Source organism: Coffea arabica, chromosome 3e (assembly GCF_036785885.1).
Source record: "Coffea arabica cultivar ET-39 chromosome 3e, Coffea Arabica ET-39 HiFi, whole genome shotgun sequence".
Taxonomy (NCBI): domain Eukaryota; kingdom Viridiplantae; phylum Streptophyta; class Magnoliopsida; order Gentianales; family Rubiaceae; genus Coffea; species Coffea arabica.
This window is the reverse complement of record NC_092315.1, coordinates 23,204,876-23,217,854: the sequence shown is the minus strand read 5'-3', so window position 1 is coordinate 23,217,854 and position 12,979 is coordinate 23,204,876. Positions and strand designations below refer to the sequence as shown.

Sequence of the window (12,979 nt, the reverse complement as noted above, 5' to 3'; positions counted from 1 at the left end):
TTGACCTCAAGATGGCCGAATTTCCCTTCTTTGTTTTCCTTAGGGTTTTAGTAACCCTTAGCCTATAAATGGGCTTGCTTTGTAAGGTTTTAGGTAGACATTTTATGAATAAAATTACTTAGTTTCTTCGACTTTCTTCCTTGTGAGAATTTCGAGCTTTACTTGCTTCTGGCAAGGGTTATTGAGCAATCTTGCGTATTGTCCCTGATTGTTCCACCGGCCTATTCCTTGGAGTATTCACCTTCATCGAAGTCGCCGTTCTACCGCCTTTAATCAAATCGTGTCATCTGTTTGATTCTAGGTCCCGCAATCCAAGCGTTGGACAACCTCGCTAGATTCTTGGGCAAACGTGCTACGTGTCTCGAAACGAGTTGTTCGAGGACCGTATCAGTTGGCTTCAGAGCTTTGGTGGAGGTATCTTCCATTATATCCGTAGTTTTTGTCTTTGTTTTCCTTGTTTCCGCTGCCTAGTTTAAAAAAAAAAAAATTCTGTTCGTGTGTTACAACTTGTCGCAAGCCTTAAAATTTCTGTCCATTTGTATTACTCCGTGTCTTGATTCTGCTGTGAAGTTAGAATCCAAATCTATCCGCTTTTGTGTCATTGAACCTTGTTGCTAATCTGTCCGCACTTGTTGCACATCGTTACAAAAAAAAAAAAAAATTTTCTGACCGCAAGTGTTGTTGTTGCTTTATCATTGAAACCTGTCCGCATATGTTGTCCCTTGTTGTGTGAGTCGTTTGGCTCAAGTCTGCCCTCCCTTTGGTCGTTTGTTTTCGTTGTTGAGTCGTGGCCAATCTGGCCATTTGTGTCCGCATTCATCAAAACAAAACGAAGAGGCAAAACAGCCGTGGTTATTGTTGCATCGTGTTGTTCAAATTCTGCCCGCAAATTGTCTTTAGTATTGAGTCATTATTGTGGCAAATCTGACCATATCTCTTGTCGCTTGTTGCACCAAAAATTCTGTCCAAGTCAGCCGAGCCGAACCCACAAGAAAACAAGTGAGTTGGCGGCTAGGGTTTTGTTTTGGTGGCTAGAGTTTCTTGTGCGGCTAGGGTTTGAGTCTTGCGCTAGGGTTCTTGTTTTCCAATTCTGTCCAAGTTATTTCGGTTAGCCAAGTTGTTTTAATTAATTTTCCTAAACTGAATTTTGGTTAAAAACTTGTTGGCGTTGAGAATCTTGAAGAGAATCTACAAGATTTTAAGGTTCTTGAAGTTCTTGGTTACTACCTTGAAGTTCTTGAAACCTTGAAACGTATCTTGCTAGTTCTTGGAGGATTGAAGAAGTAGTTTGGGGAGCCGACCAGATTGCTGGAATTTACTCTTTCGGCCAAGTCTTTGAGTTGTTCTTTAAGTAAAAAAAAATAGAAACGAAAAGGAAAAAAAGAAGAGCATTTGGGTGGAGCAAAAGGAAGTCAAAATTTTATTACCAAATCAGTCTCTTACATTGTGCTTGTACCCCAAACAGAAAATTCGAACAAAAAAAAAAAGGGGAAAAGGAACTCAAAAGTTTAGGCCTACCTCTTCTTGAAACTCTTGATCACCTTGAGTCTTGATCACTTGAACCACCCTTCGAGGTTCTTGAATTTCTTGACCACCTTGCTTCTTGAAAACTTGAACTTCCCTTCGAACAAACAACTTCCTAAGGCATTTTCAGGGCCGTTGGAAAGCTAAGACATAGCACTACAGCTTTCATGTTTTGGCTAAATGCCAGTTTAGTACGTATCAAGGTGAAAAGACACGATCAAATTGGTGAAATATTCAAAACTAATCACTGGATTCAACTAGGGCAGTCAGGGTATTTCGATCTTTTCATAGGCTACGTTGCTCCAATTGAGTTGAAATTTTACAGGTAACTATAAAATATCATTCTCTACAACTTTCATGTTTTTTGCTAAGCCTAATTCGGCCTCTAACCTAGTCAAACAAAACCGGTCAGAACAGGTTTAAACCACTAATTAGCAATTAATTGAAGTAAAGAGGAGGTTCTTGGCAAAATACCTTGGAAACTCAAAAAACATGATAGCTTAGTATCTTTCCTCCCACAATCACTCCACCAACTCCTTCAACCTTCCTTAATAAGCACTTGTATGGTGTAGTTTCAATTTTGGTTGGCTACAACTCAAGATTTGAGCAAGTTTGGAAGCAAGAAATTGAAGAGCTCTCTCTTGTTTCTCCCCTCAACAAAGTCAGCCAAGAAGCAAGAAAAAATGAAGAAATGTTTGGTCAAAATTTGGTTTTTAGTAAAGGTGAAAATTAGGTCAAAGTCCAACCTCCAATGGGTTTGCAACACTTGGCCCTTCTAGTGTTTTCTCTAATCCTTTGGCTTCCAATTGTTACATCATATACAAACCTCTAATTATCCTCTAGCACCTTGTATAATAATAACACTTAGCACAAAAATCACTTAGTCACCACAATTTTATCACACTAGCGGGTCCCACGTCTATAACGCACTTCAAATTAACGTACACTAACTCATACTAGGAAAAATGATTTTAAAACTGTACTTGCTTGTAAAAATGCATAGAAATTTTAATATTTCCAAGGAAAGTATAAAATGTAGGCAAAGAAATAAAATAATGCTGAGAAAATGTGAAAATTTTTGGGTTCTCACACTCTCTCCCCCTTAAGAAATTTTGTTTTCGAAATTTTTACCTTCCGTTGCCTCAAATGTCCCCGGAACTTGTTGCTGGTCTACGGCATAAACCTGTGCTGGTACTTTCATTAGTTTGTTTTGATTTGGTTCCTTCTACTTGTTGAGTACTACTCTCTCGTGGCTGTTTCTTCGGGCAAGTGCTAAGTTCATGATTGCTATTCCCACAAATCAAACACTTTCCCTCTTTTTACAAGCAATCATTCTCAGTGTGATTTGCCTTTCCACAGTATCCACAGGCTATTCGAGGAGCTACTATTTGACCTTCTCGAGAAATTTACTTTGATCCGATCTGACTTCCTTTCGTAGACCCTTCATCTAATGCTCCAATGTCCAAGGTGAGCGAGGTGAATGGTTCACTTTTTGCACTTTGGAGAGCATTATCTTTTCTCCGGATTCTTCAGGTATGCTGCTAGATGTACCTATTTTCCGCGTTTGAAAGGCTTTTACTTGTGCTTTCGCATCCTCAATTCTTTGACCCTTCTCAAGAGCCTCTATAAAAGTATTAACTTGAACCGCCGCTAATGCCTTATGGATTTCCAAATTTAGTCCTTGTATAAATCGTCTTATTCTCCTTTGCTCCGTAACCACCAATTCAAAAGCGTATTTAGACAGTCTAGTAAATTTGGTCTCATATTCGGCCACACTCAGGGTTCCCTGACGCAACCCAATACTCATCCTCTCTCCTTTCTTGGACCAAAGGTGGGTGATACTTTTCATTAAATTCCCTTACAAAGTTCACCCATGTCCATACCGTCTGTTCTCTTTCCCACTTGGCCTTAATTACATTCCACCACGCTCGGACCGGTCCTTCGAACTGAAACACAGCAAAGTTCACTTGTCTTTGCTCCGTGTAGTTCAAAACTGCGAAGATGTTAATTATTGCCTCCAACCACTGTTCAGCTATATCCAGATCAGGCCCTCCATGAAATTTCGGAGGTAGAAACTTTTGGAACCTCTCAAGAGCCCTATCCTCTCCTATCTCAGGATTCCGGAGTTGATTCACTGGCATTTGACCTTGTTGATCTACCAGTCGTGCTAAGATATTTGTCATTTGTTGCATCGCCATCGCCATTTGATCTCCGGCCTCAACCCTCGGTCCATGTTCTTGCTCGGCCACTGTTTCTCTTTCTTCTCTCGGTTCTTGACCTCGCTTAGTCCCACGGCCACGACCATGTCCGCGACTACGTCTCCCTTCCATACCCTTTTCCTCTCTCTTTTTTTTTTTTTCAAAAGATGATTTAGTATGTAACAAAGTAAATTGACTAAAAGTACAAGATATAACACATCAAATTCACATAGCTACATATCAAGTTGAACAAAAACAAAATCAAGTACAACAAATACCATACACGTAAGTATTAACATGCCACAAGCCAAATACATACAGTAGCAATACAGAGACAAAACAAAAGTAAACACGACATGCCGTTCCACACTCGGTTAAAATATTTCCCGTCCAATCTCTTACTTCTATTACTATCCTAACTAGATGTCCGTAGATCCCTTGCACTTGCTCTCACCAAATGCTAGCCCATTCCTATTCCTCGAAATGAAGATCGCAAGTCCTTGGTATTGCCCTCAACTCCCACGTACTCGGGTACAAGAATCTGAGATAATTCACCACTCAAGCTGGCCAGTTTCAAGAGTAAATTATCTACCATTGAGATTCCTACCTGACGTACATAACTATTGTCCTCAAGTACCATGAGAAAGATTTAAGACCTATAACACTTTATGGTTCATAGCATATGCTCAAAAGAGCACTTAGTCCTTCATACTTATTCAAGAAATCAGGACCATAACACCACTTGGCCCAAGCTCATTCCACGCAGAGACCACGCGAAATGGCTCTAATACCACCTGTGACAGCCCCATCTTCCCCTAAGGCGAACCAAAGGGTTCGGCGGACCGCCTGGCCAACTCTCGCCAGGACTCAATCACTCTATTCAGATAAAATAAAACAAAACCTCGAGGAAAAGTAAAACAAAACCAATTCCCAAACTTGAAATGCTTACTTACATTCATTTCTATCTCAAAAGTAATACAATCCCAAATGTACAAAAGCTTTAGGTTCCCAATACTTCCAACCCTAATCAAGCACTAGAGCGAGTACAATTGCAAAAGATAACTTCAAAAGGACTAGGCTAAGCTATTCTATACAAGTCTCTCGCCTTTGCTCGCATCCCCTGTAAGGAAAACAAAATTAACGGAATGAGCTAAAAGCCCAGTGAGGTTCCAGACACATAAACAAACAATGAGTTCAATACATTAACCATAGATAGCAAGTAATTCCAGAAACATGACAATATAAAGCAATAATAACATTCATTAAAAGGATACGTGCTCACATGGAGCCATTCATTCATTCTCCTTTCATTTCCTTATTCCTCCATTCGTTTGAAAATGCAATTTTGATAAGTAAAACTCTTTATTTACATTGACATTCATTCATTCATTTCATTTTCACCCCTTCCTGGACGTTGGCCAGGCTCCACCAGACTACAAGGTAATACTCGAGTATACCAAACGTTCACCCAGGGTCACCAAATCAGCCGACCGAGTCCGCTTCTGGCTCGAGTCGACCGGCAACGAAGGGCAAGGGCCTAGTTCAGCCAAATGGCTTACATTCATGCGCAACTAGCATTTAAATATTTAATCATTGAAAATTTCACATTCATTTAGGTCGAGTGCGATAAAGTACACACTCGCCTAGAAAAGTCATTTTAAACAATCATTGAAAACATTTAACATGTTATCATTTGTTCATAACAAGTCATATAATCAAGACCAAGCCACATAGTCAATGAAAATATAGCAAACAAGGAAAACTCACCTATTTATGCAAAATAACATCCAAAATATCCTTCCGGATAACACCCTCAATCACCAAGGAACCCTAATATAATCAAAAGAACACATTATGCTTCAACCATCAAAGATGTAAGTGATTCGAAGAAAATTCGAATACGTACTAGTACAAAATATAAATATGGTTTTGGCAGTTAAAGACGACATAAGTAAAATATTTGTAAAATTTATGCTCACTCGTAAAACGTTAAAATCTCCATTTGAGTCGAAGTGACAAAAAAAAGTATTTCTATTAGTCAAAAATTTCATTTTTCCAAGGGTACCAGTTTCGGCCGAATTATAACTTATATACCTCGACAAAAGAAGACGCAAATACCCTAGATGGTTCACGTGGTATTCGCTCTCAAGCCTCACTCAAGTTGCAAGTATATCTACCTAGTTCTTGAGCGTAAATTTGGGCAGCACGCCCTTTGTATTTACCCATTTTCCAGCCATTTATGGTTTCATTCTTTTTCGCAATCAGCCCCAAAGTCATACACAAAATCATCTCATTTCAATAGCCGTTCAATAGGCTCAAAGTCATACAAGTACAAATCAAACTAGGAAAATGTCCGGAAATGAAGTTTAAGTTATAAAGCAAAAGACAGATTTGCCCTCGCTTAGCATAATGGGCACAACCAAAGCTATGCTTATCGGATTGGGGTGAAATTTGTACCATTTTGAAGCTAAAACAAAGGCCAACAACTTTGATGAAGACAACTCAGTCCAGTTTATTGTGTATCTAAGTAAAAATTTTAATTTACAGAACCAGAATCTCACATTTGGGCTAGTTAACCACACTATGCGTAACTGACAATAACTCAGGTTACCGAAGTCCGATTAAGGCATTTTCAGGGCCATTGGAAAGCTAAGACATAGCACTACAACTTTTATGTTTTAGATAAATGCTAGTTCAGTACGTATCAAGGTGAAAAGACACGATCAGATTGGTGAAATATTCAAAACTAATTACTAGATTCACCTAGGGCAGTCAGGGTATTTCGGTCTTTTCACAGGCTACGTTGCTCCGATTGAGTTGAAATTTTACAGGAAACTATAAAATATCATTCTATACAACTTTCATGTTTTTTACTAAGCCTAATTTGGCCTCTAACCTAGTCAAACAAAACCGGTCAGAACAGGGGAGGTGAAAAACCCTAAGACTGAAATTTCCATAATACTATTTCCAACTATGAAATATGTTCATAAACTACCAAAACTACAACTTTAAACCACTAATTAGCAATTAATTGAAGTAAAGAGGAGGTTCTTGGCAAAATACCTTGGAAACTCAAAAAAAATGGTAGCTTTGTATCTTTCCTCCCATAATCACTCCACCAACTCCTTCAACCTTCCTTAATAAGCACTTGTATGGTGTAGTTTCAATTTTGGTTGGCTACAACTCAAGATTTGAGCAAGTTTGGAAGCAAGAAATTGAAGAGCTCTCTCTTGTTTCTCCCCTCAACAAAGTCGGCCAAGAAGCAAGAAAAAATGAAGAAATGTTTGGTCAAAATTTGGTTTTTATAAAAGGTGAAAATTAGGTCAAAGTCCAACCTCCAATGGGTTTGCAACACTTGGCCCTTCTAATGTTTTCTCTAATCCTTTGGCTTCCAATTGTTACATCATATACAAACCTCTAATTATCCTCTAGCACCTTGTATAATAATAACATTTAGCACAAAAATCACTTAGTCACCACATTTATATCACACTAGCGGGTCCCACGTCTGTAACGCACTTCAAATTAACGTACACTAATTCATACTAGGAAAAATGATTTTAAAACTGTACTTGCTTGTAAAAATGAATAGAAATTTTAATATTTCCAAGGAAAGTATAAAATGTAGGTAAAGAAATAAAATGATGCTGAGAAAATGTGAAAATTTTTATGTTCTCATATTCGTGAAATGTGTTTCATACTTAACCACACTCAGGGTTCCTTGACGAAGCTTTATAAAATCGTCTTCTCTCTTTTCTTGAACAAGTGAAGGAAGAAATTTCTCATTAAACTCTCGTACAAAGTTTATCCAAGTCCTTGGAGTTTGATCCCTTTCTCACTTGTTTCTTATGACATTCTATCAAGCTCGGACTGCTCCCTTAAGTTGAAATACAGCAAAAGTGACTTGTCTTTTTTCTGTGTAGTCCAAGGCATCGAATATATTCCTTATATTCTCTAACTAATTCTCAGCCACTTCTGGGTCAGGTTTTCCAGAAAATTTGGGCGGGAAGAATTTTTGAAACCGCTCCAAAACTCGATCCTCCGCTATCTCTTGGTTTCCACATTGGTTTCCTTGTCCAACCCCTTGGCCCTGTTGAGCTACTAAGAGCTCTAGTACATCTGTCGTGTGAGTTAAAACTAATCCCATTTGGTCATCTTCTCTCCCAGCCCTTGGCTCGGCATTTTGATCAATATCAGACTCATTATCTACTCTTTGATTTCGGGGTTGTCTAGGTTGACGTCCCTTTCGTTGTCCTCTATTTTCCATATTCACAGCTAATCTATATGCATATGCATAAACCTCACACTAAGCCATAATATGAACTACACACACATACCAGTAACAACTTTAAAGAAAAAATAGAATCACTTGCACAAATAACATTATCACCATACAACTCAAACATAAACTAGTTCTCATTAAATCATAACACAAGTTGCGGTCAAGTAAAGTTCATACCAAGTCAAAGTCAATAAACAAAAGTAAACAGGTGATTAAGAAAAGTACATTTATCTCCAAGGCACAAACTCTTAAGTTCTACTCCCATCGTCCCACTACAAAAGATCACAAGTAGTGCTTCACTGGATTAATTGGAACTAGACGATTCCTGTTCCCTAACACGTTCAACTTCAATCCCAACACCAGGATCTTCTGGGCTATGATCTTCTCCACCTGCCGCTCTTAATATTGTGCCATCTTCGCCAAACATTATTGGTTTTCTGTAACTTTTCATGTGAAATATCGATTCATTCTTATTCCCCACAAATAGAGATCTCAAGTCCTTAGGATTGCCCTCAACTCTTAAGTGCTCGGGTACAAGAATCCGAAACAAGGTAATTTACAATTCGAGCTAGCCGATCCCAAGAGTAAATCACCACATTTGAGATTCCTACCCAACATACATATCTTATTTTCCTCGAAGTATCAAGATAAAGGTTATTTTTTTACCTATCACATTCATGATCCATAACTTCACTCTAGAAAAACACTTAAGTCTTTACTCATTCATATAGTAAGGACCATAACACCACTTGGCCCAAACTCACCCCGTCCAGAGACCACGCGAAGCGACTCTGATTTTCATCCCTACAAATAGGCACTTGACTTTCAAACTAGTCCCACAGTCCGGCATCCTAAACTTTTAAGCCTAGGACACACTACAAAGATCTGAAGTGTAACGGCCCCACCTCATCCTAAGGCGAACCAAAGGGTTCGGCGGACCGCCTGTCCAACTCTCGCCAGGACTATGGAGTCGAATCACACAAACCCGATATAGCGCACAAACGAATCCCCAAGAGAACAATCAATCGAAGACTACTAAGTTGAGAAACATGAGTTCTACACCGTAAGGTACCATGGTACTTCAATTAAACGCCTCAACGGAAATGAAAATGAAGACGAAAATGCAAATGGAAAGTGGACACATCACAATCTGACCAAGATACGGCCGGATTTGGTGAACAGTTCCCGCCAGAATTTTCTTTCCTTGTTCAAATGCCGCGCTCGTCCGATCGTCCAATGGTTACAAGTAGCATCTCAACAAATGCAAAGGTACCAACTCAAATGAATAGACTTAATGTACATGATAACACACTTATATACATACATTGAAAACTTTACAATTAAAAGCGTGATACTTAATTAAAAGACAATTAGGGTTTTAATTACACAAGAGCTAACAAAAGAACGTTTGCACTAGCTCAACCCTTTTCTCAAAATCACAGTTCAAAGTGTGGTTTCCTGTAAGGAAAACAAAGATAACGGGAAGGGGGTGAGCTTACGCTCAATGAGGTGCCAAAATAATAGCAATTAAGAATCATGGAATTTCATATTCAATTAGTCACATATGAAAATCAAATAAAAAAATGAACAAACACCGTAGATAGAAAGGATACGGGTGGCTCTCAGGAGCCCAAAATTTCTGGTTGCAGTACTTGATCCAAACCCGTTAACTCTCTGTCAACGTATGAAGAACAACCATGTCCGTAGACCCACACTTTATACCAAATTTCGTCCACCAAACTTACCCCTTATCGGGCTCGAACACCTCAACAGAAACAGAAGTGGTAATACTCGAGTATACTAGAATCAAGAGTCTTAATACCTAAAGATTTCTAGAAACAGACTACTGTGGTTCGTTATCTAATCAACCAGACCCTTGCCGGCTCGACTCGAGTAACTAGCCACGGGTTTTGAGCTCAGAAGTCGCAGACTTATGCAAAGAACAGATACAGATAACAGATACAGAGAGCAAATACAGACTTATACAGTATGCAGGAAACAAAATACACAGATGAGAGAAACGAGAGTGATAAAGTACACCCTCATTTCATACAGAGTATACAGAAGTCACTGATAGCTAGATAAGCAACAAATAAAGGAAGTGTGGTACACTCACCAGTTCAAGTAAAACAAATTCAAACGTTCCCCCCCGAAGTACTTCCTGGATCACCAGCACGTCCTAAAATGATCAAAGTGATGTGTGCACGGATCTCGGCCCATGCAATAACCCAGTCCGAGTTCCATTGGGCCCAGTCACACGTGCACGGGCCAAGCTATTCAAAGAATCCCTCCAAGCCCTTGTTCGCACTGTCCAAGACTAACATGGGGTCCATAGAGATATTGAAGGCTTGGAAAGAGACACTCCAGTTATCTATACCTTGATCCAAACCCATGAAGAATCAAGTGGGCCTCCTAGAGAGTCGGCCGAGTAGGGCCGAAAGCCTTCGTACTTGTTAGACTAGATTCATTTGTCTTAGTAGGTCATTGGGCCGGCCCATCTTGTCCACCAAGATGGCCGACCTTCCTTCTCCTTGTTTCTCTAGGATTTTTGGTAAATCTTAGCCTATAAATAGGCTTGCTTTGTAAGGTTTCAAACACAAATTTGATGAATAAAGTTCTTAGTATTTTCGTTTTCTTCTTAAGAGAGAATTCGAGCCTTTAACTTGCTTTGACAAGGGTTATTGAGCAATCTTGCGTCTTGTCCATGACTGTTCGTCCGACCTATCCTTTAGAGTAATCACCTTCATTGGAGTCGTCGTTCCACCGCTTTAAACCAACTCGTGTTGTCCGTGTTGATTTAAGGCCCCGCAAACCAAGCATAGGACAACCTCTCTAGATCCTTGGGTAAAGTGCTACGGGTCTCGAAACAAGTTGATCGAGGAACGTATCAGTTGGCTTCAGAGCTTTGGTGGAGGTATCTTCCGTTATATCCGTAGCTTTGTCTTAATTTTTTAGTTGATTCCGCTGCCTCATTACAAAAAATAATTCTGTTCATCTAGTCATATCCTTTTTTGCATCATTTGTCAAAAAAAAAAAAATATTCTGTCCGTGTGTTTCCTTGTGTTGCAAATCTGTCCGCTGTTTGATACTTCATTGTTGCGTCAAAATTCTGGCCGTAGATTGTCACCAATCTGACCTTGATTTGTACCATAACTTGGTGGAAAATTTTCTGTCCAAGTAGTGCTACAAATCTAGCCGTCACTTGGCTAGCATTGTTGAGTTGCAAACTTGTTCGTCGTACACCCCAAACCTGTCCAAGTTGTGCGTTCTAATCTGACCAGGGTTTGTAATCTTTGTTGCACCAATTCTGCCAAGTATTTGGTCATAGCCGAACAAACAAAAAAAAAATTCTGGTTAAGCTTCCAAGCTGCCTTGGTCGCTAGTCACCACCCAAGCGGCCAACAAAAAATCACTTAGGGTTTTGGCGGCTAGGGTTTTCTTTCGTTGTCAATTCTGTCCAAGTGTTAATTGCTTTATCCAAGTTGTTTGCGTAGCTTCCTAAACTGATTTTGTGGTTAACTTGTTGGTAACTTGCGAATCTTGAAGGAAACCAACAAGAACCTTGGGTTTCTTGAGGTTCTTGAAACCAATCTTGAACTTCTTGAAGCTCTTGAAAGTTTTTGCAAGAACTTGCGGTTTTGAGCATAGCTTGTAGTCAAAACAAAAGAGGGCTGTGCGAATCTGGTTTTACGCATTCGGCCAAGTATTTGAATTATCCTTAAGTCAAAAAAAAAGAGAGAAAACAAAACAGAAACGCAAGTTGAAGTTCTTGAAACTTGCGTGGGGAATTTTTGAGGCTTGTACGTGTGCATTGAGGACCACATCAATTCTGGAATTGAACTTCAAGTTTGGTCAGGATGTTGTGTTAGTCGTTTGACAAGCCAAAAAAAAAAAAGAGAAGAAGGAAAAATGAGGAGTCGGGTAGAGCAACAATAGAAGGGAAGTCGAAGTTTTATTGCTAGATGGATTCCTTCTTGAATTGTTATTCCCAAAACAGAAAATTACAACTAGAAGAAGCACTCAAAAATTTTGACCAACCTCTTCTTGGAAATCTTGATCACCTTGAGCCTTGATCACTTGTACCACCCTTTGAGGTTCTTGGAGTTCTTGATTATCTTGAACCTTGAAAACTTGCACCTTCCTTCGAATAAAAAGTTTCTTGTACGCTCTCGCATCCATACGGGGCTTTCTTGGTTTAGGAGTAAATTTCTTCGGAGCTTCTTGAACAAGCCGTTTGGGGGATTCTTGAGTAACATTGCTCGCGTTATCTTGGGAAGCCATTGTCTTGAACAAGAACCAAAACTGCCTTGAAAGGGGAAGGGCCGAATTGCTTGTTTCTTGGGAGTAGAAAGAGCCAAATTTGTGGGAGTAAGATGCGGCTGCCTAAGACGGTTTTATAGGAGGATTAGCCGACTTGTGGAAGGGTTTAAAAAGGTGGAATTTCTGGAAATTGGCGGCTAAAGGGGGGAAAGGAACCAACCAGTTTTGGAGAAGAGTTTGGGCGCTTCTAAAGGTTGTGCAAGAGAGGGATTTCTGAGAAGTTTCTTTCAAAACCAACTTGTTCTCCAATTAGTTTAGGAGACTAAGTACAACACTTGGATAACGCTTGGACACCTTCCTATATTTTCTCATCCACTTTAGGAAACTTTCCTATTTTTTTTTTCTCATCCACTTTAGGAAACCTCTTCTACATCTTAGGAAATCTAGGGTTTTCTTCCTTAGCGTTATTTCCAAATCTGCCGCCACCCATAAACCTTCAAATTCCGTCCACTCCATCTCAAAATCTCACCCAATCGCGTCCTACACTCTTGCTTACTCTTGTGGGGAAAAGTTGGTGACGATTATTGGACTCGAGCAACATTTCTCAACTACCTAATCCAACAGGTAAAGGTACTTGGTGAGTCTAAAAAGAGTGTTTTGAGTGCTATACACGAGCGTGAGTGATACACTAAGGGAGTGAAGTGACGATATTTTT

General features: G+C 39.5%; 1 pseudogene; it reads right to left on the bottom strand.

The window, feature by feature from the left end:
• The window catches only part of LOC113737480 (WD repeat-containing protein LWD1-like), a 36,846-nt pseudogene extending 24,561 nt beyond the window's left edge, over window positions 1-12,285 (bottom strand).
• Window positions 12,286-12,979: the final 694 nt, after the last annotated feature.